This window comes from Papio anubis, chromosome 2 (assembly GCF_008728515.1).
Source record: "Papio anubis isolate 15944 chromosome 2, Panubis1.0, whole genome shotgun sequence".
Lineage (NCBI taxonomy): Eukaryota > Metazoa > Chordata > Mammalia > Primates > Cercopithecidae > Papio > Papio anubis.
Genome location: NC_044977.1, coordinates 123309355 through 123335145, shown reverse-complemented (window position 1 = coordinate 123335145; position 25791 = coordinate 123309355). Strand labels below are relative to the sequence as shown.

Below are 25791 nucleotides of genomic sequence, written 5' to 3'. Positions count from 1 at the left end.
AACTTTCTTTGTCTCTTGATTACATACATTTCATAACATTTATTAAATAATTTCATGTGCCAGGTGGCTGGGTGCGGTGGCTCATGCCTGTAATCCCCCAGCACTTGAGGTTGGGAGTTTGAGACCAGCCTGGCCTACATGGCAAAACCCCATCTCTCCTAGAAATACAAAAATTAGCTGGGAGTGTTGGCAGGTGCCTGTAATCCCAGCCACTCGGGAGGCTGAGGCACGAGAATCGCTTGAACCTGGGAGGCAGAGATTTCAGTGAGCCAAGATCGTCCCACTGCACTCCAGCCTGGGCGACAGAGGGAGACTCAGTCTCCAAAACAAAAAACAAAAATTATGTTCTTGGTGCTATTTCCCAGAAATGTAAAAATGAGTGTTATTGCCTGCTCTATATTTACTCACAGTATATAGCAAAGAAGAGAGATGCAAGAAAGAATGGGGTTGTTTACTGTGACAGAGTCATGCATAGAGTCTAACAAAAGCATCCTAAAAGGCTCTCTAACCCAGATTGGGAACTCAGAGGTTTCATGGTGAACATGGTGCCCAAGAGAATTCAAAAGAGAAATTGGGATTCCTCAGAGAGGATACAATGTGAAGGCAAATTGTCTCCGTCTTTTTCTGGAATTCATACCTATCATGAAGCTCATCGTTAGTATACTGTATCCCATATACTTCCTGCCTCCCATTCTAGACAGTGAGTTCTATGAGTCGAGGCCCATATTTGATACAAATTTCTCTCTTGCACAGGATCTAGAAACTCTGAGTCAAGCAGGCTCATTTTGCAACACACAGGTGACGGGATTAAGAGACCTACGAGTCTAGCATAAAGGTTTCTTCTAATTACACCAGAAATACATCATGCAAGAGCTGAAATTTTTCTCATATTGAAGCAGATAAAGACATTCGAAACCTTTTAAGGAAAAACTGAAAATCTCTCAACTTTTATTTGCTTACTAAAGCAAAGGCCATGAACAGCTCAAAGGGAATCATTTCCATTTTGTTCATCATGTGCATTTGTCAAACCTCACAAAGAACAGTGTAGATAACACAAGTGAAAACTGAATGGTGCTAAAGAGGATAACTTTTCATACTATACATCAAAGTGATAGCATTGAAAACTGATGCAAGACAAAGCAATTTCAAGAGACTAAACGGACTGAATTGTAGCTTCCTTTATCCGTCTCCTCCCACCTCCAAAGTTAGTTTTTTGTTTTTTTGTTTCTTTTTTTTTTTTTTTTTTGACATGGAGTCTCGCTCTGTTGCCCAGGCTGGAGTGCAGTGGTGTGATCTCGGCTCACTGCAGACTCCGCCTCCCAGGTTCACGCCATTCTCCTGCCTCAGCCTCCCGAGTAGCTGGGAGGACACGTGCCCACCACGACTCCCGGCTAATTTTTTGTATTTTTAGTAGAGACGGGCTTTCACCATATTAGCCAGGATGGTCTCGATCTCCTGACCTCGTGATCCGCCCACCTCAGCCTCCCAAAGTGCAGGGATTACAGGCCTGAGCCACCACACCTGGTCCCAAAGTTAGTTTTAAGGGTTCACAGCAGTAGTTTAAAAATATTGATAATACTCAGGGCTGGTAAGTATGTAAAAATATGTACTCTTAAATACAGCTTGTAGAGGTGTAAATTGATGTATTTTTTAATAACAACATGAATATTGTATATAACCCTAAAAATGCATTTCCTTAATTCTACTTCTAAAAATCTATATAAATATTAAAATTTTTATCATACAGATCTATAGTACTGCTATTTTTTTGAAAAAAAACTGGTATATATTTTTGAAAACCTGGGTTACACAGAGGGTATATCATATGATTCTATTTTTAGTAATTAATAAATGCACCAAAAATTCTGATAAAATGTGGTCCTAAATGCTTACAGCAATTACGTCTGATAAGCAATATTAGAATAAAATTGCTTCTTTATTACTTTTCTAAAAGTCCTCACGTAATAATCCTACTTCCACACTCTCAAAAATTACCCAACTCTCCATACTACTTTCAAATATTTTGGAATAAATATGCATGACATTGATAATCAGAAGATCTATTATACTATTAAAGTTCTAATTCTAGCCTTTTTCATGCTGTGTGTATGTGATGTGTGTCCTGGTGTGTCCTGCAAGTTTCTCTCTGCTCCCATTTGTCACATGCAGGGCATCCTCGTGACAAATTTAAGCTATAAAAGAAAGAGGATATTTGAAATTAGAATTGCTGGGAAAGGCATCTTGTAGTTTATTTGCACACAAGTACTGGCTGATTTTTTTTTATTACCACACCCACATTCCTTGAAAAGGCTGACTTATGTGGAAATTTCTAAGCCACACATTTTGCATGCAGGCTTTCCAGCCTCCTACACCAAGCAATAGCTTCTCCTTTCTTTGACCTTGAAGTTAGGCGTTACAATCAAAACATAATATACCATTTTCTCTGGTTTGTAGATGTTACTTTAGACTGTAAACTCTTTAAGAGAGAGCTTTTCTTTTCCTTTGTGTACCCCCGCAGAGATCAAACTGAAGCTGGTTAAGCAAAATGCCCCATTTACTGCCTCAGTTATATGGTAAGACAGAAAGCTGAGTAACCTGGGGAATTTGAAAATACAGTATTTTAAAAGATACATTTTGAGTTCTTTTAAAAAATGGTCTAACAAAGCATGTATATACAATAGGCATTTGGAAATCTTCATCATGATGAATGGAGTATTTGTCAATCTATACTTCATTATAAACAAAATGGTGATTAAGTGTTTGCTGTTCATGTTGAAATCATGCCATAGAAACATAATAGACTATGTCTAAAACACAGAAATGTAAGAAAAGAAACAAAAATGCCCTTTCCTGAGCAGTTAATTTCAGCATTTTTGGTAAATCTTGGCTTGATTACAAAGAATTGTTTCCTTTGGAAGAAGTGAGAGGAACACATTGTTTATCTGACAGGTCATTGTCTTGCAGGAAACAGAGCTACTGTAAGGCGGTGTTTCCTAATGAATTTAAAATATGATGCCATGACATTTTGTAAGATGGGAGCTAATTAGTTCAGGGTTCTGAAAAGAATAAACTAATCAGGAGCAAGTCCTCACTTGCTTTCCAACTGAGTGGCATTCACGTTACATTCTTCAAACAGCAGAGCCCCCCAAAGAACCTTGAGAACGAAGAAGTTACAATCAGATTCCAGGCTCCAGGCATGCATGAAACAAACCAAGTATCTCCACAACAATTCTCAGTCCTGTACACAGATGAAATGTTAAAAGACTCTTCACTTTTCTGGGAACTTAAACCTAAGGAAAAGGCAAAGACTGGTAAAACCACACACCACTCAATGGTTTCAGCTTTAACACACTTTTCTACCCTCTCATGGCCTAATTCTGACTCGGGCAGAGAGAAAATGGTCTGGTAGGGCAGTGCTTCTCAACTTTGAGTGTGCACACCCATTGCCTGGGGGTCTTGTCTCCCAGGGGATGCTGCCATTGCTGGTTTTAAGACTGATTAGCAAGTTTCAGGAGTACCATAGGGCACCACGTTGTGTATTGAATCTGTAGCAGGAATGTCCAATCTTTTGACTTCCCTGGGCTACACTGGAAGAAGAAGAATTGTCTCGGGCCATACTTAAAATACACTAACACTAATAATAACTGTTGACTTAAAAATAAAATCACAAAAAAAAAAAATCTCATAATATTTTAAGAAAGCTTATCAGTTTGTGTTGGGACACATTAAAAGCCATCCCGGTCTCCCTGCGATCCACAGGCCACAGGTTAGACAAGCTTGCATAGGGCTTCAAAGTATTGGGAAATCCCTGTGCTTCTTCAAAGTCAACTTTTTAAATCAATGGAGGATGAACAGGGTGTGAGCAGCCCTTGAGGTAGAGGGAAGTGAAAGGAGGTTTCAGGCCCACATTAGGGCTCCATCCTGTTTTTGGGTACCTGGCACATGCTTAGGCCACATTTGATACAAGCCATGCTCAAAAAGAGGGCAGCTCTATCCCTTCTGTGGCTGGAGGCCAAGGGTTCTCAGAGATGCAGCTCAGATGGTGGAGCTTGGATTCACACCTTCCTGGTACAGCATCATGACCTATAAAGACTGTGTTCTTGCTTCAGGGAGAGCAAGGGGGAGAACAGGAGGGAGTGTTAACACCTTGCTTTTGTGGTTTCCTAGCATCTAACTCTCTAGAAGACATATGTTCCTTCTATTCCCACCTTCATGTGGAAAGACATATCAGACCCCCAACCATTGCCTCAGCTCATCATTGCATCATCTGGATGGCTTCCCTAAGCTCCAACCTGGGCCCAGAAAGGAAATGGCTTACGACCCACAGTCTTTGACTATCCCCATCCCCATTCTATTTATGGCCCTGCTGCACCTCTGTGCAAATTGGGAGAAGGTGACCCTTTTATGGGGATGAAGGAGAAGGACAAACCAGGCTGTGATCTGGCCAGTAAAGTGGGACTGGACTGGCTCCTGGTGGGCTTTGGCAAGGTGTAACCTATACCTTGGTCGTTACTGCCCAAAATGAGAGCCATCAGCTTGCTGAGAATCACTGGGCCTGGAACTCCACTCTTGGGTGAAGATGCTTTTTCAGATCCCTTCCTACCCACCTGCAAGGCTTGCAGGAAGCCTTGAGAAGAACCAAGAAGGAGGCTGATGCTCCTAGTTGTTCATGAGCAGCCAATGTGGTAGACTGATGCCTAATAGTTTCTACCTTCTTCTGCATTCCTGACTGAGAATCTACCCATGAGCCCCACAGAGCAAGAGCTGCCTGATTAATGCTCCTGCCTATGACACGGAAATTGTCAAAAATAAACCTGAATCCTTGCCAGGCCTCCCCATGATTTCTGTGTAGTGTGACCTTAAATATACTAGATAAGTCAGAAGCCTAAAATAGCTCAGCTCTTAGAATAATAGAATTTGGTCCCCTCCTGCTTCTGTAAGTTGAATTCTTAATTGCTAAATTTCAGGCTTTTTTTGGTGTTTATGTAAGAATTTCAAGGCCACAACTCCATATTTGAAGTAAAGTGCTCATAAAATTAATTGCAAGGTAATTTGCCATTAATAGTTATCTGATTTCTACTTTGATCTAGTGGTTGTTAAGAAGAGTGGTTTTGGTTTTTTTATTCATGATTTTGTTATTGATTCCTACTTTTATATGCTGTACCGGAGAAAATGATTTCTGTGGGCCTCTGAGGTACAGCACATGATTATCAAGTGTATATGGTCTGATAATATGAGAAAATAACATATTCTCTGTTAGTGGAATACTAATACTTAAAAATATACGTGTTTAAATATTTGAAAAGGGGTCTGCTGATTCCATTACTAATGCATTGCATCCTCACTTGGTTACATTACTTTTGTTTCCAGAGGATTTTTTATATATGTATATTTGATGCATGTTCCTGGTGAGTTATCAACTCCTTGAACTACAGCTTTTATCATGCATATTTTATAAATTTGTATTCATTTTATATATATTGATATTGTCAGTCCTCCTTACTTTTTAAAATTTGGATTTGACTTTATGATTCTGCACATTCTTTACTTTTCAACATTTGCCTTCATTTTTCAAGTGTGTTTCTTATAGACAGCACATGCCTGTATTTTTTAAAAATCTAATTTGATATTCCTTGTTTCATAACAGGAAAATTTGGTCATTTGAATTCAGTGTGAAGATTAATATTTTGGTGTTTTTCTCATTTTATTTGCTATTTACTATTTATTCCTTTTTTGATTTTTACCTCTCTTTATATTCTTGCTAATAATATTAAGCTTTTTGCTAGTCCTGTTATTTCTCTTTTATCCCCTCATCCTGGTTTTTGAATTAATGTTATTTTATGATTCCCTATAGCCCTAACTATAAACTTATTCTAACAATATAAACTATTCTAAGAATCATACATAATTTATGTGTCTTTATTAACACATAAAAATTAATAAGTAAGTCTAACCACTCAAGTATTTTATTTGCCATTCCTCCCACCCCTTTTAGAAGGAGACATTTCCACTGGCCCCTGGTCCTCCATCCTGAGCAAATTCCCCATCTCCACAGTACCCAACACTTGGGTTTACAGCAATGGTTTCAGATTTTCAGTGTTTCATATCCTGGCTAACATTTTTGAGATAATGATTTCTTCTGTTTAGCAATAAGTTCTTAAAATTTAAATCTATTCCATTCATATCATTTTAGTAATTCATTTTTTTCTCTATATCTTAAAATCTGTGGCATCTCGTGGTTCAACATTAGGAAATCCATCACTATGATTCAGTAAGTAAACAAATTCAAGGTGGCACATCATATTGGCTTTTTACGCTTTTGATTTTAGTAATATCCTTTCACATTCACAATCCAGATAGAGAGATAAGCAAGATTGTATCCACCAAGTCTCCCCTTTACTGATCTTCCAAACTGAAAAACATAGCTGCCATTTTAGTCAGCAGTTAAACTTTATTATAGAATAGTTTTATAACTGTCCTGCTAAAGTTCCCTGCAACTCACATGATGATGCTCAAACCCCATTTGGTGTTGCAGGAAGTCAGGGACCCCGAACGGAGGGACCAGCTAAAGCTGTGGCAGAAGAACATAAATTGTGAAGATTTCATGGACATTTATTAGTTCCCCAAATTAATACTTTTATAATTTCTTACGCCTGTCTTTACTGCAATATCTGAACATAAATTGTGAAGATTTCATGGACACTCATCACTTCCCCAATCAATACCCTTGTGATTTCCTATGCCTGTCTTTACTTTAATCTCTTAATCCCGTCATCTTCGTAAGCTGAGGAGGATGTATGTTGCCTCAGGACCTTGTGATGATTGCATTAACTGCTCAAATTGTTTGTAGAGCATGTGTGCTTGAACAATATGAAATCTGGGCACCTTGAAAAAGGAACAGGATAACAGCAATGTTCAGGGAACAAGGGAGATGGCCTTGGACTTTGACTGCCGGTGAGCCGGATGGAACAGAGCCATATTTCTCTTCTTTCAAAAGCAAATAGGAGAACTATCATTGAATTCTTTTTCTCAGCAAGGAACATCCCTGAGAAAGAGAATGTGCCCCTGAGGGTAGGCTATGAACGGTCCCCTTGGAGGCGGCTGTCTTTTACGGTCGAAGCCAAAGGGATGAAATAAGTCCCAGTCCTCTGTAGTGCTCCCAGGCTTATTGGGACAAGGAAATTCCCGCCTCATAAATTTTAGTCAGACAGGTTGTCTGCTCTCAAACCCTTTCTCCTGATAAGATGTTATCAATGACAATGCATGCCCGAAACTTCATTAGCAATTTTAATTTCGCCCCAGCCTGTGGTCCTGTGATCTCGCCCTGCCTTCATTTGCTTTGTGATACTTTATTACCTTGTGAAGTATGTGATCTCTGTGACCCACACCCTATTCGTGCACTCCCTCCCCTTTTGAAAATCACTAATAAAAACTTGCTGGTTTTATGGCTCGGGGAGCATCACGGAACCTGCCGAGATGCAATGTCTTCCCTGGACACCCAGCTTTAAAATTTCTCTCTCGTACTCTTTCCCTTTATTTCTCAGACCAGCCGAGACACTTAGGGAAATAGAAAAGAACCCAAGTTGAATATCGGGTGTGGGGTCACCCGATAATTTGGGAATTTGGTGAACTTGCAGAATGAAATTCTAAGAGACTTGGGCTTGTTGATGTGTCAACGTTTTTCATGGGAACTGATATTAAATATTTCACAAATACCATAACTTCCAGGAATTCACATTTTCTTTATTCAATGTAGAATTGTGAAATATTTAAGAAATAACTGAATCATTATTTCTTGACTGTTTCCTGCCTGTGAAAGCAGAACTATGAAATAGCTCAAAGGAATCAGTGAGAGATTTGTATCCATTATATTCAATAGCCTGCATGTGTCCAAATCACAGATGAAAGAATGTGGGCAAATATAAATTAAAATTGAATGTCGCAGAAATGGTTGAGGAACTTCACCAGGATATATTAATGTACAAACTGAAAACTGATGAAAGGCAAGAGTTTGGTCCTATGTAGTCTGAAGGACAGGAGCAGTTTTGTAGACATTTCTTCATTCTTCTCTTTCTGCTTTTCCAGACTTCTAGAGAGAAATTTGCTAGGAGAAATAAAAAGATGTATAAATTTCAGTGATGCTGAAAGTATGTGCAAACAAAGTCTCCTCATTAATAGAAAAGGTAGAAATTGGTGTGGATTTTCTGGAAGACAATTTAAAGGTACACACTTGGTTTCTAAAAAGTACAAACACTTTTTAAAATCTATCTATCTTTTTAATCCCAATTTATTTACAATTTATTATAAGAAAGTATTTAGGTAATTATTGCAAATTAGGTAAAGTAAGTTCACTAATTATTCTCAATACAAAAAAGGATGAAATTCCATAAACATCTATTAAGAAAGATCTGGTTAAATAATTTATTGTACCTCCATATGTTTAGTCATTAAAAATAGTCACCTAAATCTCTAGGGTATTGACATCAAATAATGTCAACAATAAATTCAAAAAGCCTAAACATATAGAAAAATATCCCTATGTCTATATAAAGAATGTCTACATACCCACTTATGAATACATGGGAACATATCTGCAAGGATATGTAGTCTAAAACCTCATCAGTGGTGTTTCTTCTCAGTAGTGTGAAAGTCACACATTAGAGACATTTAACTCCTTCCAGTAATGGGAAGGAGAGGAAGAGCTCACAGAAACAGAAAGCAAATATTTTTGACATTTTGATATTTTGAATGTAATCTCTTTTCTTCATTTTTCTGGCTACATATATTGATTCAACACATTAATAAGCAGGATGTAATATTCAATAAAAACTTCTGTAATTGTCTACATTAGTTCCAATTTATTCATATAGAAACTATTTATTTTACATCTCTTTCTATTAAACTAATATTTAGCATGTAAGGCACAGTTTTATTTTTGAAATTATTAATACATTAAAATATTAGTGACAAACATAAACTCTTGAGCTTTACCCTAGGTTAATGATAAAGAAGACAGACAATATTAGATGGAGAAATGCTTCATAAAACCCACAGGTTAGAGGAAAATTGTTAGGAGTTTAATAAATGATAGATCCTTAATATTTTGCTGCACAAAAACCAAAAATGAAACTTCTTTTAAATGCATATTCTCAGCATGCATTTCAAATCGCATTTTTGAAGCTTATAAATTTATGATTACATAGGGGAAGAAAAAATTCTGTGTTTCTCCACCCATCTTAGATCTATTGGCTGGAGCTCTGCAATTTAGTCTGATAAAAGATAGATTAAACAAGAGAAAAACAAACAGAAGTGTATTAACATAGGCATAATACATAAGAATGGGAACTGTTACTAATGTATAACTCAAATGAGTGGTTAGACCTTAGGGTTATATAACAATCTGAACAAAGAATAATAAATACATTGAGAAATGTCAGGACAAAGGAAAGGAACTTTGGGCTTCTAGGGGCAGCAAATTGTGGGAGGGTAAGTTTTTGGGAAAAGTATAATGGAAGATGCTGAGCGCGGTGTCTCATGCCTGTAATCCCAGCACTTCGAGAGGCCGAGGCGGATGGATCACCTGAGGTCAGCAGTTTAAGACCACTCCAGCCAACATGGTGAAACCGTGTCTCTACTAAAAGCACAAAATATTAGCTGGGCATGGTGGGGTATGCCTGTATACCAGCTACTCTGGAGGATGAGGTGGGAGAATTGCTTGAATCTGGAAGGCAGAGGTTGCAGTGAGCCAAGATCATGCCACCATACCCCAGTCTGGGTAACAGAGTGAGACTCTGTTGAAAGAAAGAAAGAAAAAGAAAGAAAGAGAAAGAGAGAAAGAAAGAAGAAAAATGGAAGATGAAGTCTAGTTAGTAGGTTTGTTATATATGTTATATAGATTCCTCTGGTGCCTTTCTTGGGCTGGTAGACTTTATAGCTGTTTCTAGTGACATAGAATCATCCTGCTCTTCCTGATAGAGGGGGCGGGATACAGAGAGTTTTTCTCGTGTCTTCTTGTTTTGTTTTGTTTAATTGCCTTTGACTCAAATAATCCTTAGGCCAGAGTGGCATATTTTTGGGTGACATCCTCTGAACCTTTTCAAATATAAGGTCTGCCTCCTTCTTTCTACTTCATAACATGAAGTCTTCTTTCTCTTCCATGAATATTACAATTCCTGCCTGAGTCCTACAGTGCCCTCTTCTTCCCTGTGGGTCAGGACACAATTGGTCCTTTGAATTGAGGTGTGGTAGTAGCCAAGCTTTGGGGAGTGAGGTTTCCACCTTTCATTTTGTTTCCAAAAGTAAATATTTAGTAAACGATAAAGCTGTGTTTTTAGTTGTAAGTCTATGGTGATTGTATAGAACAGAATGATTCTAATGTATTATTTTAGCAATGAAGACAAGTAGATTTGATGCAGAAATCCTTGTCATAAGGAGCCAAAATATTTATGTTGCCTTTAGGGGATAGATATTGAATATATCTACCCATATTAAACTTTTTTTTTAAGAGATGGAGTTTTGCTGTGTTGCCCAGGCTGTGCTTGAACTCCTGGGTTCCTCAAGCAATCCTCCTGCCTCGGCCTCCAGAGTGGTTGGGATTACAGGTACATGTCATTATGCCCAGCTTACCCAAATTAAGCTTTAACAAATCTCAATAATGTTTTCCTAAATTATTCTTGAATACAGTCATGTAGAACATATAACACTCAATTATGAAGTTTTAAAAATTTATAGTTTAGGAAATTTTGAATTAATAAAAACAAAGAACACCTTTTTTTTTTTATTTTTGAGACAGAGTCTCATTCTGTCACCCAGGCTGGAGTGCAGTGGCATGATCTCCGGTTCAAGGGATTCTCCTGCCTCAGCCTCCGAAGTAACTGGGATTACAGGTGCTTGCTAGGAAATAAAGGCAATAAAAAGTCATTGCTAATTACCTACTCTAGGTTTAAAAAGTTCATCTAAACTTTTCAAGTATCTTTTTTCCCTGAAGCCTACATTTTGTTATTACTTTAGTTGGAAAACGACTCCCGTCAATGACTCCTCAAGTTCCCTCACCATTCTGGCATTCATTCCAGCATCCCTTTGCCATTATTTCAGCAAAGATAGATATAATATACTATGGAAGAAAAAGAGTTGCAACCTTAAGAGTTGAGTTCCTATTGTAAAATGAACACATTACTGAGACTGGGTTCCAAACAAATATATTTTTAAGCTCCACTCCTGTGGTTTTGTTTTGTTTTGTTTTTGTCTTGGTCTCTTTGTTGATCCTGTCAGCCAATGGTTTCTCACTTGCCTGTCAGAGCTGAAGAGTCCATTCCTTGTCAGTTCAGATGCAGAGTATAATACATCATCAGTTTTGAAGTGGAACAAACATCCTTTAGTAACAAAACCAATCCAAAATGAAAAAAGGATATGCTACTGCTCTCTGCGGTCATTGTCAATAAAGATGTTTTCATAGCAACAAAACACACACACAAAAATTCAAAACACAATGAACATCCGTAATAGTCTTTTACCCAAATGACAAATACCTTTCCTACTAAATCATGTATTTACAAAATTACAGGGCTCTATTTTAAACCTTGAATTACTTGACATTGAAAGTAATGCTAATTACAATAAAAATCTCCCACTTACATAATTATTAATTCAAATTTGCAGCTTTTTTCCTGAATTTTACCTGCTTAGAAATCCTTATGTTGCTAATGATGAACATAATGATTAAGAATTTTGTTGCTGAAATCTCTCTATGCCTCAGTTTAATCATGTTAAAAATTGATAAGATAATACTTAATTTATAGAAATTGTGATAATAAAATAATACCACAAATGTGATTACAACAGAACATGGCAAAATAAATGCTAGCAAAATTTTTAAATCATAGTTTAAAGATACGATTTGTGTTTCTTTAATTAAACAATTGATAAATAGTTTTCTATTTATTGACATTAACCTTGGGTACTCATATTTCTGCAAGTAGGAGAGGAAGGATATGATGCCTTTCCCCACTCATCATAAGGGTCATGGCCAACACTCCTATAACAAAGGATAGGCTAACAAGAAAAAAGCATGACGAATGTATTTAATCATACTTTTACGTGACAGAGAAGCCTTCCGAAGGAAGGCTCAAAGAAGCAGGGAAAACTACCCATCTTTATGCTTAGATTCAATGGTGTGGACAGTTGTGTAGAAATGTGATTGGACAAAGGAGGAATTATCTAATAGAAATGGACTGCATGTGGAAACCCACTAAGAACTGTCTGTTCTGATTCCTCTTGGCCTCTTTGTGTGGCATTTCTTCCTCCTGGGTATGGGGCAAGACTCCTTCTAGAATTAGGGTTTGATGACCTACTGTCAAATAAGGGGAGGTCAGAGAATTTCTTTATGGCTAGCTCCTAGATAGAAAGGCAGGACACGGTTATAGTAATAATTCCAGCTTTTATTTTTGGCTTTGAGGAAAAGCAGATATGGTTTGTATGACCCACCTTAGGGAAGAGGAATTCTAGTTTCTATGGTTGCCTGGAGGGAGAATGAGGGCAAGAGACATCTGAAACCTTCACTTCGGGGTATCATTTTCTGAGGCTCAATATGGACAAGTATTTATAACTAGATGCTTAATACGGCCTTTTGAGATATGCAGTTCCTATGCTGCAATCTCACAGGCAATGAATGGTCTTTATAAAAGTGTGTTAAAGTTGGAAAAAAAAAAACAACAAAACAAACAAAAACCTGAAGAAATATTCCTCATTGAAGGTCCAGCTTACATTAAAAAGAAAACTATAATAATTTATTCTCTTGAGAAGGGTCATATAGCAAAGGAAAATTCTTGATTGTCCCCTCTGCTTGTTCCATGCATCAATTCTATTGATATTAAAATAAGCCTAGCAAATGTATTTCCATTTTCACTGACTCAGTCTTTATAATTCACCACCAATTCTGAAAAATAATTAGAAATTATTTCAGTAAACAGCTCTTATAAGTGCTACATGCATAACAATATTTCAATATCAGAGACTTCTATGCCATGAGAAGATATTTTCAACCTAAAATTTATTATAAATGACCTAATAAAGAACTATTTTTTCAGTAATTGGCTATTATGGTCCAATCTGTTATACCCACTTTACACTAGAAACTATCCTATATTTTCTTGTTGCCTACATGAAAGTGGGCATGAAAAGGTTAAACAGTAAACTTCTTGACTCCTGCCAGCCAAGGGAAGACTACTGGTGTTACCTATGAAGTGTCATGGCATTCCCATTTCTGTTTAATAAGGGAAATCTGCTTTCAATACAAACTCCCATAAGAAATCCACTCTTCCACACAAATTAAGCTAAATAATCCATCATGGCAGCCGAGAAGGCAATGTGTAAAATCTCTGTGGAGACCAGTGAAAGAAAGGCAGAGATGGACTGTAAGAGCTGCAGCATGATGCAAATACTGAGAAAAGACATACTCTGTTAATACAGCTCTTAATTCTAGGCATTTTTACAGAACGTATTGGGAGTGAAGCAAAGCTTCCTTAGCAGTACTCTGATGCCATCTCAGCAGGATAATGTAGGGCAATTCACAGTGAAGGCAAGGGGTTAGGAAAGTCACAGCCCTAAAAATCAATGGGATGCTCACGGGGAAGAAGGTGCAACAGATCTTGGAGAGCACAGAAAAGAAGAGATGAGCAGCCTGTATTGAACAGAAACCAATATATTAATTAGATATATCTAGCAGGGTCGTTCCACAAGTTCATTAGTGAGTAGGCACCAAAAGCCAACTGTAAATCCTATATACTTGTATATATGCATGCTTACATTACTTATATTTTAAACAGTCATATTCTCAAGCTACATTATGAGTTCAGTTATTCTAAAAAGATGCTTCCATTGTCTTCTTGGCACTTACTCAGAATCTTCAGTTACCTTATTTATACTGTGTGCTTACTGGTTGTCTTACAGATGAAGGCAGGGACCCTGTCTTATTCACCTTCATATCCCCAGGATATAGAATAGTGCTTGGCACACAGCAGGAACCCAATAAATACTCATACTATTTTGAGTCCCTTAATCCTCATATCAACTACAGGATCTAAGCTCTATTGTTATCTCCATTTTACAGATGAGGACAGTGAGGAACAGAGAAATTAAGTAATTTGCCCAAGCTATGCACGAATGAGTGGCAGTCAGGATTTGAAGCCAGGCAGTCAATCCCTAGCATTCACATTCCAACAACTACTGCCTCTAGTGGTTATGTATGTATGTATACACGTATATATTTGCAGAAATAATTGAAACTTATTTCTGCCTAGGTGCATGATATATTAAAGCATCACTAAATCCTTCTGAACATAATTCAAACTTCTTCCTGCCACAGACAAAGTAATGGCCCATAATGGACATAATGATTATCCCATCATACACCTTGTACTGTATTAGTTTTCTTTGCAATCTCAATTACACTTGCTTTTTTATTATCATGGTTTTATAAAACTTTATGACTGGAAAGTACCATATTCATAAAGAGTTGTGCCTCATATATGCTAGACATTTATGCATTTTTACTAGTAATTATAAGTTTTTATGCAGCCACATAGCCCCAGGTTTATGATTCTACATCTTTTGTGTTATATCATCGTTTGTAGCTAGTTGATATTGTAATGTTTGCTGACTTCAGTCAGTTATTAATTTCTATAAACTAGAATTTCGGGGACATTTCAATGGACTATGGAGAGAAAATAACTGAAAATTGGAAATTGAGATCATCTGAGAAAATCCAAGTTGTTTGTATATCCTGGACATAAATCTCTGGAAGACTAACATATTTTCCTTCCTTGTCAAGTCATACAACCAAAGCTATCACTAAAACTGGTGTAACATTTAAACATTCAGACAATCAGCTTAGTCAATGTTTCATTAAGTTTACTGAACTACCAGTTTCTTACCAACTAGTTACAGAACAGTCACAGTTGAAAATAATCTATACATTGTATTATAAATGGGATTAATTATGCTGCCAGACAACCCCAGGTGTGCCAAATAACCCAACCCCCTTCCTCCAAGACAGTCATTGAGAAACTAGACAGCGTCTGAGTATTGTAGGAACAAACACTAAAGTAAATGGATTCTAAATCCCTTAGAGTTCTAAAATGCTATAGAGATCTGAGAAGCCCACAAACTTAAAACAGCAGGCAACATAGATAATGCTTAAAAAGCAACATACTTTCAATTGATTGATAAACCCCTTTTGTTGTTCATTTAATGCAAATAGGTTTTAGAGCTCAATTCACACTTTGGTGAATAAACTTTGGCACACATTGAAAATATTTGATTCAATGGTTATATTTCTGTCTGACACGAGGAAATTATAGAATCTATTAACCATAACAATTTAATTAGCATGTCCCAGACGTAATCACTCACTAGATGGGTAGAATTGGCCCAATTAGTTAACCACTCTAAACCACAGTTTCCTCATCTGTAAAATGGGATGGAAAATAATAACAACTCATAGGGTTGTTAAGAGGAGTAAATAAATTATGCATGTGCCCTATCTGGCACACAATAAGTGCTTATTAAATGAACCAGTAGTAGAACTGTATTGAGAACCAGTAGTGGTAGCTTCCATATTTAGAGAGCCATCAGTTCTGTTTTCCAATAACTCCTTTAGTGAGGATTGTGCTGTGTGTTCCCCCCAACTCGCCCCCGCCAATTGCATTGCTATATACAAGGATGTAACTTCTGTCTCTAAAACGTTTCAAATAGTGAGCTGGAGGAAAACAAACTTAAGTCAAAAGAGTTTGACTAAACTGGCTGAGAACATTTAAGGTGGATAAAAATAGATGTATTTTGTTTGTATAAATAGATTTTGGTCATGAGAAAGAAATAAAGAGGTTCCTCTCAAAAGAAAGCCTGGGTTAGCAGTCAGCAAACATTGGGAAGAGTCAGCAATTAGCTTCCCCATTGTGTGGAAGAAACTGCCAGAAGCCCATCCAGAATTAGGTGTGTGGGAGGGAAGAACAGAGGAGAGGCAAACAAGAAGCTGTCACTCTTCACCACTTCCACCCTGAATAACCTTTAATTGGAAAATAAAGTTGCCAAAACAAGGAGAAAAAGAAAAACTACTATTTTATTCCCTCCTTGAGAATGAATTAGAGGGAAACATAGACTACAGTAATCCCAAGGTTGGACTCACATGATGGCAAATGTCACTTAGTTCTAAAGCTCTAATTAGAAATAGGGCTGAAGTTTTAGTCAGCTCTTGCTACTAGAAAGAAAACATGAGGCAACAACAACCCAAGCTCTGGACACTCCCGGACAGTGAACTCTAAGGTGCTTTCTGAGTGGGTTCAGTATAAAGCTGACAGAGCCTAGAGAATTCATACTTGAGCAAATGTTGGGAAATAATAAACTGGGTCGGTTACCACCTGTTTCTAGATTTTGTTTTATTCTAGACTTCAACTAAGGTTGTCTTTCATATTAATAAGAAGAATGATGAACATAATCTATTTCATCCAACTTCTACATTCCAACTTCAATCACTTTATTACATTTTATCTTCTATGATATTCACAATGTTGTTGGGTAGATTAGTCAACTTGCCCAAGTTCATACAACTGGTGACTGGCAGAAATGGGATTTGAACTTATCTGATGCCAGGTGAGGTGTATCCTTTAATATTTTAGAATAACTTATTTATTTCTTATATTTTATGACCCTTGGAATATGTTTATTTTTTTTAAAAAAAAGCAGAAAATACAGATAGGCAAAATAAAATGTGTCTTTACATTAAAGGATTTAATTTGCAAAAGAACAATTGTTATTTTAAAATCCTACCCAGCAGCTTTTCATATTTCTCTTCCTATGGAGGGTTAATCTCATGAGGACTTTCTCTTTTCCATTCACTGTTTGTAGGACACTTCTTTGCACATAATGGGCACTCAAATGTATGTGGATCATATTAGTCCAAGAAAAAGCTGCTTGTTGGGGCTACCAAGCCAGCGTGGTAACACCTCACAATCACCCTTTCTACCTGCAGTCACATTGTTCCCAGAGTGGGGTGGTAGGGAGGTGATACTCGCCAGCTAGCGCAAGTTTCTGGATGTAGACCTTCACAAGTACCCTTACAAAATTCAGTTAAGACAACATGGACATGCTTGTTCCATTTTTTTCCACTCTCAAAATATCCTTTGAGCAGTAACTTAATCATAGATAAGAAAAACTTTTTCTCTTCAGTTTTTTCTTTTCTTTTTGAATATTCTTTGATTTTAACAGAAATAGGTACTGTAAAAGAATAAAGAACATAATAGACAAAGAACAAAATTTATCAAACTTAGAAAGTTCATGTTAGAGTACTGTATTCTTTAGGTAGATCCTTATTCAAAGAATAATTAGAAAGAGGAAAGAAAATAAAAGATGAAAGTATACAAATGAGATTCCGGTTCAGTTTTTTATTTTGACTGATAAACTTTTAAAATATGTTTGAATTACAATATTTATATATGAGGAATATGAAAATTTTAATCATAAAAATTACATAACATTTCTTCCAACATTTTCATCTTGTCCTTTTCTTGTTCTTCATATCTATAGTGGAGAATCATCCCTTTGTAGGCGAGAAGATGTCTTTATTCTCTTCAGAAGCTGTTCCTCTTGCACTCCAAAATATAGTTCTGATGAAAGCTGTCAATCACATTATCCCATTCCCAGAACAGGCATGGTGCCAGACTGGGGTCAATCATATACCCCACCTTCTTTGTCATGGAAAACAGCCTAGGGATACTTGTATGACTCAGGACAGTTGGAGTAGTTTCATGGAATTTTTTAAACCAGAGCTGGCAGGAAGTAGCTCTGTTCCTTGTTAGTTGCAAATGCTGCAAGCATATGACCCCAGAGTTATCTGTTGCCGGTTGTTTCCTCATGGAGATCATAAGCTTAAGATGATGAAGGCAGCAATCAGCAATAAGCAGAGGTGTCCGTGTGTGTGTGTGTGTGTGTGTGTGTGTGTGTGTGTGTGTGTGTCAGAACAAGAGAGAGAGAGAAAAATTACAGCTTCTGAAATCAAATCCATTTCCAAGGTGTGGTTTTAGAAGAAATAAATTGCCAATTTCAGGGCTGATTCAAGTTGAATTTTTGTCATGTAACCAAAAGAGACTAATAGCCAAAACTCAGGCTGTTAAGTAAACATAATCTGTAAGAATCCATTTTCCAGCCTCCATTCCCCTTGACATCTTCCTGAAAGAAGATTTGTATAGGAAATGCTGACGTCTCTTTGGCAACTGCATAACAATTATTGTATTCAACAAATTTATTATATGTCTCTTCGGGGCCAGGCAGCTTGCTTGGCACTGTAAATGCTAGGGAGATTGGGGCAAGAAAATACCTCATCTCCATGGTGGAGGCATACATAAAAGCCAATTGCTACACAACTGTGCAAGAAGTGCTTTAATCAAAGCCTGAAGAAAGTGTTGTGGAAACTCAAAGGAGCACACAAAATGCTTCACATGAAGGCTCGACATTTGAGTCAAAGAATCACAGGGTTTTCCAAGTAGAAAAGAAAGGAGAGGACGTCATGGGCAGAAGAAATAGTATGGTGCAAAGGCATGGTATGAAAAAAAAAATACACGACGAATTTGTGGAATAACAGAACTTTTGATGTGATCACAGCATAATGTGGAGTTGGGTAACAGTGAGGGATTAGGCTAACCACCTTGGCAGAATCCTGACTAAAAATTCTTAAATGCTGTGCTGAGTTGTTAGAACTTTATCTTACAGGTTTTGAGAAGCCATCTGCAGCTCACAACCAGATGAGTGACACAATCAGCTTGTGTATGCAGGTAGGTAATGAACATCCATGTAACCATCACCCTGAGTCAATAGCTATCCTTTCATGGGTGAAGTTGGGCAACTTTTCATATGGTTAACAACAATTGGCCGGGTGCGGTGGCTCACACCTGTAATCCTAACACTTTGGGAGGCCGAGGCGGGTGGATCACTTGAGGTCAGGATTTCAAAACCAGCCTTGCCAACATGGGGAAACCCTGTCTCTACTAAAACTACAAAAACAAAAATCAGCTGGGCGTGGTAGTGGATGCCTTTAATCCCAGCTACTCAGGAGGCTGAGGCAGGAGAACTGCTTGCACCCGGGAGGAGGCAGAGGTTGCAGTGAGCGGAGACTGCACCACTGCCCTCCAGCCTGGGTGACAGAGCAAGACTCCATCTCAAAAAAAAAAAAAAAAAAAAAAAATCCTTTTTTTAACATTATCATCAATGTTCTGCAGATCAGTCCATTCTACTGTAGAGTTCCTGGCATTTTTCTTCTCAATCTTTAAAACTTTTTATGTTTTATGAATATCTTTGTATTAAGTATTAGTATAACTTTTCTGGTATAGTTTGCAAGATATTTGTTCCCATGCTATGATTTGTATTTATTACTTTGCTTATGTTATATTTTTACCATGAAAAATTTTAAAAATCATATAATAAAATACATGTTATTTCTCTTGTTTTTTCTAGATTTTGAGTCATATTAAGGAATGTTTCCCCATTTTCAGATTATAGAAGAATTCATAACTGCTTTTTAAAAATACATGCACAGTTCCTTTTTAAAGCCTTGATTTAAATATCTGATCCATTGGGAATTTATCCTGGATTATGGTGTAAGAAATGGATCCAATTTTATCTTTCTCCATATGGCTATCCAGTTATCTCAGCAATGTTTATTTAACCGTCCATCTTCTACCCAGCAATTTGAGATGAGACCTATAAAGCATACTAAATGTTCACATGTGATTGTATCTATTTCTGGACTTTCTATCTTTTCATTAGTTTGTCTGCCTATTCACGTGCTAATATCAAACTGCTTAAATTATAAAGTTTTTGTAGTACTTTCTAAAGACATCTGATATAGTTTTTCCTTCCAGCTCTTGTCCTGAACATTGCTTTTCTTTTTTAGAGTTTATCTAGTTATTCTTACTTGTTTTTAAATTCCTAATGAACTTTATAATCAACTTGTTTAACTCTAGAAAAAAGCCTAGAGACATTGAACTAAGATCAAATTAAATGTATTAAGTAAGTAAGAGGAACTAACATCTTTACGATATTTCCTTCTCTCTCTCCCAGATGATGGTATTTCTTTTCATTTATTTGTGACTAGTTCTTTCAAAAGCACATTATAGTTTTGCTCTTATAAATATTAGACACTTCTGATTAAGTTGATGCCAAGGTGCTTTCTTCTCTTTTCTCCATTTTCTATCACAAATGAGATCTATTATTCATTTATATATTCTCACTGTTTTTATTTATATATATATGTATACATATATACTTATGTATGCTATTGATTTTTATATGCCATTTTATAACATGTTATTTTATCGAATTCTCTTATTGTTTACTATATTTCCCCATGGATTCTTTTGAGCTTTCCAGATATATAATCACATGTTCTCTTAAATAGTTTTACCTCTGTTTCCCAATCTTAGGCCAGTAATTGCTTTTTCATGCCTGATGATTACATTGGTTAGTGTACCAATGTACACAAACACTGAATGTTTGTGTCCTACTGAAATTTATATATTAAAGCCCTAACCCTCAGAGTTGCTCTATTTGGAGTAAGGAAGCAATTAAGATTAAATGAAGTCATAAGAGTTGAGCCCAAATCCAATAAAATTAGTGTCTTTATGAGAAGAGACACCAGGGAAATATACTATCTAGCATCCCCCTTCACTCCCCTAACAAACACACACAAACAAACACACACACTGCTCTCTCCCCTCATGCACACAAAAATGAGGTCATGGGAACACACAGTGAGATGGTAGCCACCTGCAACCCAAGGGGAGAGCCTTTACCAGACACCCACACACCCACCCTGTTGGCACTTTGATCTTCCAGTATCCTGAACTGTGAGAAAATAAATTTGATTGCTTAAGCACTCAGTTTAAGGTATTTTGTTATGGCAACCCTTGTATACCAATACAGTTAGTATCTGCAATATGCTCAATGTTGTGGATATAGTAGATATCTTTGTTTTGTTCCTGCCTTTCAAGAAGAAATATTATAATGTTAAAATATTAAACATTAAAGTTTCAGGGATGATGTAAATATATTGTAATATGCTAAGAAAATTTACTGATTATTTTTAACATAAATGGGCATTACATTTTGTCTAATGCATCTACCGCATTAATGGAGATAATCAAATAATTTTTCTCTTTAGCTCGTTAATTTAATGACTTATAATAATGGATTTCCTAATATTAGGACATCTTTGAATAACTTAATAATTTAAATAGATATGATTTGATCATGTCTTTTGTTTTAAAATTGGGCTGTTAGAGTATTTTGGATAGTGTTTTAAGATTTAGATTTGATTTTAAAGAGAAAATTCTGGCAATTTTTGACAGATACGGTAGAAAGAAGAGAGAATGAAAAATAATGTTAACAATCTAGGTGAGGAATTGCTGAGGAGACAAATTAAGGTCAGAGTTATTTGCAATTTCTCTGTTTTGTGTTGGCCTTCTTCTCAGTCGTCTATAAATCCAGGAAGAACAGGGCCTCCTTGCCTTCTTCATTAGCATGTCTACAGATCCCATTACAGTTGACAATATACTCACTCAATTAATGAATGGATTTAAACAATCTTAACGAATAGGAATCAACTGAAGAAAATAAGCTTAGGTGATACTTACCTGGTAGAGTCAACAGAATGTAGAGACTAAACAAATATGAGCGATTAGAGAGACAAAACTACATACTAGTGTTGCCACTAACTTGAGCAGGGAATTTAGGAAAGAGAACTGATTTGGATCGGATAGGTAAGCAAGGTATGGATTCAAGAGATTTGGATAGGTTGTCTTCAGGTTTTTATAAGACATCTGAGTGGAGACATCCAGTAAGCCTGGCTCTATTTTCTAAGAAGGAGCCCTACATGGAATAATGTATTAGGTTTTCATGTTTTGCCAGATACTGTGGTAAATGCATTATGAAATTTGCTTTGTTCTAACCTAACAAGATAGCAGGACTATTAACATTCTCAAATAACAGGATAGTAAACTAAGACAATGAAGTTAAGCAATGTATCAAGATCACCTGATGATTAAATGGTAGAACTAGCGTTCAAACCCAGGTAATCTAATGCCAGAGCCCAACTCTAGCCATATGAACTCCTAGGATTTGAAGAGAGACGAGGGTATTCACTGTAGATGAAAGAATTAAATTATCCTTCAAGAGTGCATACAGCAATAGCGAAGTGTGTGAGAAGCAAAAGAGCTGAAAGCAAAAGAATTTAAGAAACAGGCAGAAAAGGACCTCAAGGAACAGACTGAGAAGGAGCAGGTAGAGAGATGAAACGAAAACCAAGGAGGGAGCATGTCATGGCATGTGTCTCGGGAGTGATGGAGAGTTCAGGAAGGAAATTGGGTTTATTTTCTGACCCTGATTCTTTATTCTTAAGTTCATTTCCTCATGCCAATAAATTCCCATTCTTTTAATTTTTACCCATCTTCCCCCACAAAAAGTTATAGGGTATGAAATATTGCAGGATATCAACAGCTACTTTAATAAAATGAAATTTTCACAAAATTATCAAACAGCAAGAATGCCCTTAATTATTATGAGGCAAGATCAGCATGCTTGTAATCCCAGATACTTGAGAGGCTGAGGAGGGAAGATTGCTTGAACTCAGGAGTTGGAGGCTGCAGTGAGTTGTGCTTATGCCACTGCATTGCAGCCTGGGTGACAGAGTGAGACCCTGTCTTTAAAAAAAAAAAAAGAAGAAAGATCAATGTTTCTTGTTCTTTAGGGTATTCATAAACTTAAAACTATTCCCATTTTACAAGCTGATGTTGCTTACATATTGCTGTATAAGGAGTAAGTAACCAACATTGTGATCAAATGAACAAACAATATTTCAACATTTTAAAAATGTAGTATAACTAGTACAACACAGAAGTAAATACATTAGTTTTGTTTTTTGATCTGTATGTCATTTCCTTCCTTGTAAGATATAAGATGCAACATCAGTGGGGTTATCCATTTGGTCTTGGTTGAAGACATTTCAGTACAACACTGCCATTCATCTTCATAGTCATTTAAATGCAATTTGTTATCCAGTTTTGTGATTCTACTTTATATTTTATGGAGTTGGTAAGACTCCAGAATTACTTTCAGAATCATCCATCTTATATATATGAGAAAGTTTTAATCCTTCCATCTCTAAGCAAGGAAAACTGTCATAGAAACCTGGTCCCAAAATGAATTCTTCAAGAGCAGGAAGTATGGAGAGGATGAATCAATCAATTTTTTTTTTCTCTGCAACTTGTTATTCTAAATGAGCTTATAAACAGTTTTCTGTAAGGAAAGTGTTTCTTGAATATGGTAACATCTGCCATCTAGTGGCTGATTTGAGCTACTACACAATTAAACTAGAAAATTTTATTTTTATGTAAATAATAACATGGAGGTGGGCAAATCATTGTACTTCTCTCTCTATATATATACACACACACACATATATACATATATACTTCATGTTGCAAACAAAGTAGGAAAATATAGATTTTTCTTTGACGAACTATTTTTAGCGACAGATTTGATCTAATAATTCAATCATTTTAGTGTAGGCATTTTCAAAGTAAAGGAGAAAAATAAAAACAGAAAGAAAAGAAGAAAAAGAGAAAGAAAAATAAAATAGTATGTTGCACATATACTTTACTATCTAAGCTGATAGAATTAGCTTAATTAGATAGTCGCCATGCCAAAAACAATGATCAATTTTGAGTCCTCATCTCACTCAACTCTCACCAGCATTTGACACAGTTGACAGACCTTCTCCCCCATCTGGAAAGCACTTTCTTCACTTTCAGGACACCATACTGTTCTTGTAGGTCATAGTTTGTGGGGCCGGTCACAGGATGAGAATGTGGGGATCCCTTGTGCAAAAAGTCAGAAGAAAATGTCCTTAAGGTACATATAACTTATGTGAGTTACACAATTAATATTTTGTAGCTCATACTTGCGTATGTACTTCATTCTTCCCAGAAGAGTGGAAATATTGCCCGAAACTAACTCAACTATTTTATTTCACTTCTTGATACAATAAATACTGTGGATGGAACGAAGAAAGGAAGAAAGAGGATTGGATGGAAGAATCTCCATTTCTCAGTAATTTGTTTATTTATTTTATTAGTTTACTTCCATGTGATTGGCATCTAGATTATTAAAGTTAGATGACTTTTGCTAACATCCTTGTGTTTAAATTTTTAAAAATACGTCTTGTTATTTTTCTAATGTGGTTGAAAATTACTTTTATTGGAGGTGAGTAGGATTAGGACTTAAATTGCAAAGTTTTTTTCTTGTTGCTCTTTTACTTCTACCTTTGACTTACCTTACTAAAAAAGCACACAGACAAATATATTTAAGTCTCTATGTAGTCATAATAATTTCACAGACAAAAGTCAAAATGAGATTTGAATTATACTTTGTTGACAGGTAACTGATTGCCCTATAAATATCTCAAGGACATTTCATTGCCTTTTTTGATAAATAAGACATCATACTTTTGGCTATGATGCATGAAGTTTAATAAAATCTAATTATTATAACTTTTGAAAAATAAGCATTTAGTAGATCTCTTTAAGTGCAATAAAGCAATATTACATCTCAATAAAACTTACCCTGTGCTAACAGATGCCCAGGAAATAAGTAGTAAGTAAATTTGAATTTGCAAGTCTCTTTCACTTGTAATTCTGAATATACAGATTTAATGAAATAGCTCTCTTATTACAAATAAACTCAAAGAGATGGAAAGGAAATTTAAGAACTAAAGGTAGATGAGTTAGTTGGTAGATATAGTTAAATGGGTGTAGTTATAATAAAATTTTTTTTACTTTTTTTTTTTATGTTAGAGCAATCTCTTTCTGAACTACCACTTCACATTGAATCATTGACCTTCAGGAATAGTTGCCTCCTTTTGGGTTAATTCAATAAACATTTATTAAACGGCTTACATCTATGGCAAGTCCTGTGCTAAGACTTGGGAATATAATCATGAACGTTTTTTGTCTTCTGAGGCCCACAGCCTATTGGGAAAAGTAACAAATAAATTATTATTTCAACACCTACAATACAGGGATACAATGAAGATAAGCACAAAACAATAAGGGAACGATGTGGTCTAATTATCTTGAAGGACCAAAAGGACTGAGTGAGGTAAAGAGTTAAAGTGTGGAAAGAGTTACAGAAAGGGGAAACAGAATGAGACAAGACACACATGTTTTGGAAATTGCGTTCTGGCTTCTGCATTAATGTCATTACATTTGCTCTTACAAGATCACTAGAGGCAGTCACCTCGTATTAATGCCACCTGAAGCTTTTTTTTTTTTTTTCCCCAGAGAAAGAGTCTTGCTTTGTTGGCCAGGCTGGAGTGCAGTGACCCCATCTCTGCTCACTGCAAGCTCCGCCTCCCGGGTTCACGCCATTTCTCCTGCCTCAGCTTCCCGAGTAGCTGGGACTACAGGCGCCCGCCACCACGCCTGGCTGATTTTTTGTATTTTTGGTAGAGATGGGGTTTCACCGTGTTAGCCAGGGTGGTCTCGATCTCCTGACCTTGTGATCCGCCCACCTCAGCCTCCCAAAGTGCTGGGATTACAGGCTTGAGCCACCGCGCCTGGCTCTTCTGCAGCTTTTGATGCTTTCCTGTAACACCCTTCATCTGGTATCTGAGGAATCTCACACCGTCTACTTTGTTTCTATCTCTCATGTCATTCACAGTCTTGTTTATGGCTCTCTTTTTACTCTCTTATC

The 25791-nt window shown here is 36.6% G+C and overlaps 1 protein-coding gene and 1 long non-coding RNA gene across 2 annotated transcripts in view; one reads left to right on the top strand and one right to left on the bottom strand.

The window, feature by feature from the left end:
* Positions 1-25791, top strand: part of SERPINI1 (serpin family I member 1) — a 158278-nt gene that overhangs the window by 121806 nt on the left and 10681 nt on the right. The window lies entirely within an intron of this gene.
* On the bottom strand, positions 7723-24013 carry LOC116273807. Its single transcript, XR_004182223.1, has 2 exons — positions 23791-24013; positions 7723-8104 (listed from the first exon to the last, which is right to left on the bottom strand). It is a non-coding gene; the product is annotated as an uncharacterized LOC116273807 (long non-coding RNA).